Raw genomic sequence first — 6,478 nt, 5'->3', positions numbered from 1 at the left:
TTTTTGTAGAGACAGAGTCTTATCTTATTGCCCAGGCTTGTCTTAAACTCCTGGCTTCAAGCAATTCTCCCTCCTCTGCCTCCAAAAGGGCAAGGATTATAGGCATGATCCACCACGCCCAGCCCAGAGCTTCACATACTTGGTCTAGCCTGTGATTCTGGAAGGGCTAGATAGTGAAAACCCTAGGCAGGTAGAAATTGCTGAGTTCTCTAGTTGGCTGATCCACTGTCTTTGCTCTGATGTCAGAACGGGCTATTGATTGGCTTTACTGACCAACAAGACCACTGTCTGGGCTTTTCTGTCAAATGAAACTACTGGCTGGATAATACAATGGCTTCTGGTCAATTCAGTCATAAGATGTATTCCTGGCTGGAAAATTCTGCTATTTGAAATCTACAGTTAGACAAGATTGCAAGTTAGACTCTGAAGTTAGGCAGGGTCACAACCCTGGACAGGTAAGACCTGAGGCTACAATACACTACTTATATAAAACTGAAGATTTTTCTCCCTAACTGGGTGGAGCCATGAAGTGGGCTTCTAGCTGAGTTTATTGTCTCATTGACTTCCCGGATAATGTAAGACTAGCCCTTGTGTTTCTCCAAAATATAGAAAGGTGGACATATTCCTTCCTGGTTAGAGTCATTGTGTGGGCTTTTTGGCTGTGTGGAGCTGCTACTTGTTTTCCCTGGTCAGGCCCAGTCTACATCTTCTCTTCTCACAAACAGGTGAAGCGGGCAGAGTTGTTCACGTGAGTTCTAAGGCTGAGCCCAGAGACCAGCAGTCTAGGGGCTCAAGTTAAATTGTATTCCCACTGTGCTTCTGAAGGGAACCAGAACCAGATTAACTTTGTGGTTGTGTCGTGAGGTTGGCTGATATCCCTGATCGGGAAGCACAGCTCTCAGGAAAACAGAGGTACCACCAAGATCTGTGCACCAGTAACTTTTTTTGTTTCTACTTGACCCTAGGGCAGTCAACCCATGCCATTTCCCCTAGTATTCTCCATGAGGTGAAACCAGAGTGGACTTCCTGAGTAGCATCTTAGAACATTAGGGAAACTGAATGATTGCCTCTTATTCTCTTTCTTCCTGGGAGAAACTGTGAGTGCAGGGAAATTGCTGTGCCAATTTGAGGAGAAGGAATGGGGAGGCCCAGGTACAGTAAGAACATTCTTCTTACCCTTCAGATTCAGATTTCATTCAATTCTACATCCCATGCTGTTATTTCCAGCTGGTTTCCAGGTGTAGGGGTTTTCAAAGGATATTCTAGTTCGTGGATAGTTGCTAGTTAAACTTTCTGTGGACCAAGTAGAGCCTGAGATTTCCTGTTTGACTATCTTGCTGACATCACTACCAAGATTTACCTTTGATAGTTGAGACTGCTGAACTGTTTTCATCTTCTAAATTTTCATTATAAATTATTTTATTGATGTTAGAATAAGAAACAATACTGAATTACAATGCATGGCCACTCTTCAAAATATAACAGTGCCTTTGTTAGTCTTTGCAATCTTTGAAGTGACAAAGGATTTTTTTAATAGAATGTCAGTTATGTAGAAGAGATAAGGGTTTTATTTATCCTGAAACATCTATCTTTGTATAAGTATTTCATAAGAAGCTCTGTGGGATCAGAAGTAGTCCCTCCACCAAAAGCACTTCCTAAGGATCATTTTGCCTCAAAGCCCTCCTACAGGCAAGAGGAGCTTACTGGACTTCCTAGAAGAAAATGTTGTTGTGGCATGAGGCACTTCTCTGATCATATCACTGCTGTACTAAAGGTACGTTCTACATGTACTTTTTGGGAAGAAATTGATGGTTATTTCGCTAGTGTTTATTGTTGATGTAAAGGACCAAGTAAATCTCTGAAGACTAAGGTCTATTTTCTTATAAAGAAAAAAATATTCAGACTGATGCAAAGTTACTTTCTTAGCATAAATTCTAGAGTTATAGTTAATACCTTGCCTGGAATACTTGGGCCAAAGTCCAGCCATCTTTGTTGGGCTACTTATTCCGTAAAACTGCAGTTTTCTTTTCTATGCCATTCCACCATATTTTGCTGGTCATTGTGAGAATGAAATTAAAGTATGCATGAAAAGCATTTTACACAACACATAATACTTAGTAAATGTTCAATAAATAATTAATTAGAATTTAAATTTTTGTGTAACTCACTTTAATAAATAAAATCCTAACCTTTTCCACCAGTAATTAAGCAAACTTCTTCAAATATCAGGCCTTGTTAATTTCTCAGCTTTTACTCTCATGGCATGAAGTAACTTAAGTACACACATTGTTATACCATCATTTTGCTATTTCTGGAGTCACCTTTCTGAACTGTATATTGATAATCACAATAAAAAACTAGACAGCACAGCACAAGGGATCTCAAATCATAAATTTAAAAGAAAAAAATGTATATAATTTAACCCAACAGCTGAACATAAATTATCCTAGAACAATAAGGGCAAAAAAAAAATGGTTAAAGAATAGAAAGTAAAATTGTGTGCTAATCTCCATAACTTCACTAGACAAAAAACAATACTTTCATAATCTTGATCAAAGATTTTTCTTTTCAACTTATTTTGGATGCTGTTGTTCAAATATGTATGATCTACTTAGGCTAGAAGGAGGAAATGTATCAATTTGGTGCCTACTAAAGCAATATTTACTTGAATTAGATTTAGCAAAGTATTTCAACGTTATAAGATGGGTAAAATGTTCAGACATACATTCTTTCTGGGGGAAAATATATTTATAATTATTGCTTTTAGAAATTATTAAAATATAGTTAGTTGTGAAGCAATATTAGTAATGTTGGACTGTGCGTCAGATCTGCTACATATCTGAAAGACAACATTTAAGAGCTTTATTTTTTGCATTCTTCAAATTGAAATACAGCATTTTTTCAAATGTAACAAAAATAATGGTAATATTCTTTGAAAACATTTAGCTCTGTATTTTAATACCAGCAGACTTGAATTATGAGAATTCATGGAGAAGGGATTTATTAGGAGCTGAAATGACTATAGAATACTGTCATTATTGGTTTAATTCTGACTAGAAATTCTCTCTGAATGTTTATGGCAGTCCTATTTTTGATCAATGAGTTAGAGACTTGAACCAAATGATCTCTCTTCTGTTTCTCTTTCTTCCTCTCTCTTTGTCTGGCTTTCTCTGTCTTGCAAATGGAAAACATCATTAGGTATACACAGAATATAATTTGAAACTTCAAAGTTTTTATGTGATCTGAAAATCATGCCCATTTCTAGTCATATATGTGTGTAATCAGTATTCATAAGAATGTCAATTTATGCATTTTCAATTCTGTTAAATTGACTGAAATCATGTTTACTATTGCCACACATTTTTTAGTGTGCTGTATTTAATATTGTCCTTATTAATATAACAGAAATGTCGATTATTTGTTAAAGTAAATGTATGGCACAGAGAAATTTTAGATTTATACTCATATCTCTTATGTTCATATCTCTGTTTTTTACAAGTGAAATGTTTTTCTGGCCTTGTAACAAAAAATAATAGGTTACTGATATATAAATGACATTCAAATTAATTTTATTACATAGGCAATTATACAACTTCTAATATGATTCTATGATTATTTATCTTACAACACACAGTTGTGCCCTAGGTATAGAATGTATTCTTTGTTGAGGAGTTTGGACAGTACAGCAGCAGCTGCTCTAGGTAAGATAATCAGGGCAGTCCATTCTGAGAAGATGACATAATGTACACACACAGAAATATATAAATAATTTAAAGGCACAGTCTCATTTTTGTATGACATGCTTGTTTGTCACAGGAGGAATAATTGTCTTCATCATTTCTTGGTCGTTTTCTTGCTTAGTAATGTTGATCCTGAAGATCAAGTATGTTTTCAAAAACACTTTAGCATGGAGTAAGAGAACAATGTAGATTGTTCTCTCTCTCCCTCTCTTTCCCTCTCTCGTTTCTCTCTCTCTCACACACACACATACACTCTCACCCTCCCTGTAGCTCTCTCTCTACACACACAAACATATCAACATTCTGATCACCACATAAAAAATTTCTGAGATCTTTCATTTCTATGACTTGATTTATGAACAATAAACCTGGGTCATGTAATAAAATGTAACTTAGTGTATGCATGGAAAATATAGCTTAGAAAACCACCATATGTATACTATAAATAAATTGACAAATACAGATAACGGGGATACAGTACAATACAGTTACAGAAACATAGTAATCTTATAAGCGGTAAGCAATTGGACTTTGAGTGTAGATAACACATATTTGTTATTGTTTTTCAAGTTATTTTTAATTGTATTTTCTCCAAATCTCTATTCTCTGATTAGTCTATTTATTTCCAGATGGCATAATTATGTTTCCAAATTTCTAAGATTCTGCCCTTATGGTTTAACTTGTTTTATTTATACCGGAACAGCTGACTTCAACAGCTGTTTTTTCCTGAAATAGATTTTAGTCAATAGTTTGCCATTTCCCTCAATTCAGATCATCTGATTTACTACAGTAGAATATTTCTATGGAGTATTTTAGGAGTTTTTTTGTACTTGAAATGAAAATTTAACATTAGATGTTTCAAGTTGTTTGGCCAGTATCTCCCTGAAACTTTCCAATGAACCAAATTAATACATACTCATTTAGCATTGATATTACCAATTGAATAATATGGATCACTAATTCCTCTTTTGATAGGTAATCATACATATGTTTGCCAATTTTTAATAAATTCAGGTGTCTCATGTTTCTTATATGTCAATGATAAGTTGTGTTGGAATATTTTCCCAGTTATGCTATTTACAGTTTTTAATTTAAAATTTAAGTACACTTCATTGCTTTAAATACCAAAAGATTCAATACACTTAAAATTTACAAATACACATTTAAAAAGGAAGTTAAGTTAAAATAATAAAATACAGATGCTCCTCAACTTATGATGGGGTTAAGACCTGATAAACCCATTTTAAGTCAAAAATGTAAGCTGAAAACACATTTAACACCTTGATAAAACTATCATAAAGTCAGAAACCCGCAAGCCAAACAATCACAAAGCAAGAATTCTCTGCAATACAAATTTCACATAATTTTTACATAATTTTTAAAATTGTTTTTTAAATATTTTGATAATGTTCAACCATAGAGGGAAGCAAGGGTAATTAATGGGTGCAGATACTGATTTCTGATGGAAGCTTAATGGTATTCAGATGGAAATTTATGCTTTACTTGCTTTTATAAAACAAAATGAATAATAATTTCATATTTTACAAAAACAATGTTCAAGAAATGCATGATCCAACAAAAATAATGTGTAAAGAAATTCATGAAGAAAAATATAAAATTGATTGAAAGATCTTTGAAAGGCCTAGGTAAATGAATAAGTTCACCATGTTTCTCTTGAGGATGATACACTGTGAAAAGGTGCATGCCAGTTATACCTACATCAACCTACAAAGGCAATGCATTCTCTTTTTTTTCTTTTTCTTTTTTTTTTGAGACGGACTCTTGCTCCGTTGCAAGGCTGGAGTGAGGTGACACGAGCTTGGCTCACTGCAAGCTCCGCCTCCCGGGTTCAAGGGATTCTCCTGCCTCAGCCTCCCGAGTAGCTGGGACTATAGGCGTGCACCACCACGTCCAGATAATTTTTGTATTTTTAGTAGAGATGGGTTTTACCATGTTGGCCAAGATGGTCTTGATCTCCTGACCTCGTGATCCATCTGCCTAGGCCTTCCAAAGTGCTGGGATTACAGGTGTGAGCCACCATGCCCTGCTAAGGCAATGTATTTTCAATCAAAATGCCCCTGTTTTATTTTTAACCCATTTGGTATGAGTAAACAATTAATATTATAATGTATATTAAAATGAAAAGCCAAGAACAAAGGTATCAATTCTGAAGAAGAAAGAAGTGAAAATTCCACATAATAAATATCGTGGCTTACTATAGAATTATATACTGTAACACTGGTGAAAACTGTCTAGTAACACAAATGCAGAGACTGAGGTCTGTATTTTCTTGTTGGCTCTAGTTATCAGTTCAGAGACACTCTTAACTTCTAGAGGACTTTCTCTAGCCCTTGAGCATAGCCCCGACATGGCAGAACCAGAAACTGACATCATGTGGTTCTCATATCACATCTCTTGGGGCTGCTTCCACAGTCACAGATCTCTCTGACTACAGCCAGGACAGTTACTCCACTTTAAAGGAGCCATGTGATTAGACTGGGCTCACACAGATAATCCAAAATAATCTCCCACTCTCAAGGTTCATAGCCTTAATTACATTTGCCAAGTCTTCTCTCCCCATTTCGGCATAAGATAACATATTCACAGATTTTGAGGATTAAGACCTGAATTTCCTTAGGGATCATATTTTTCATTCTATCCCATAAACTGACAATGAGATAGGCAAGTTGATAGACTGGATATGTACGGATCAGATATAATATATATAAGAGCAATTT

General features: G+C 35.1%; 1 long non-coding RNA gene across 1 annotated transcript in view; it reads left to right on the top strand.

The window, feature by feature from the left end:
- The first annotated feature begins 325 nt into the window (after positions 1–325).
- Positions 326–6,478, top strand: part of LOC117063390 — a 47,713-nt gene continuing 41,560 nt past the window's right edge. Inside the window, exons 1-2 of the long non-coding RNA XR_004428898.1 lie at positions 326–455; positions 3,646–3,701. This is a non-coding gene — a long non-coding RNA (uncharacterized LOC117063390). The remainder of the gene's footprint in view (positions 456–3,645; positions 3,702–6,478) is intronic.

Source organism: Trachypithecus francoisi, unplaced genomic scaffold (genome assembly GCF_009764315.1).
Source record: "Trachypithecus francoisi isolate TF-2019V2 unplaced genomic scaffold, Tfra_2.0 Lachesis_group18, whole genome shotgun sequence".
NCBI classification, from domain to species: domain Eukaryota; kingdom Metazoa; phylum Chordata; class Mammalia; order Primates; family Cercopithecidae; genus Trachypithecus; species Trachypithecus francoisi.
This window is presented reverse-complemented; position numbering and strand designations above follow the sequence as displayed.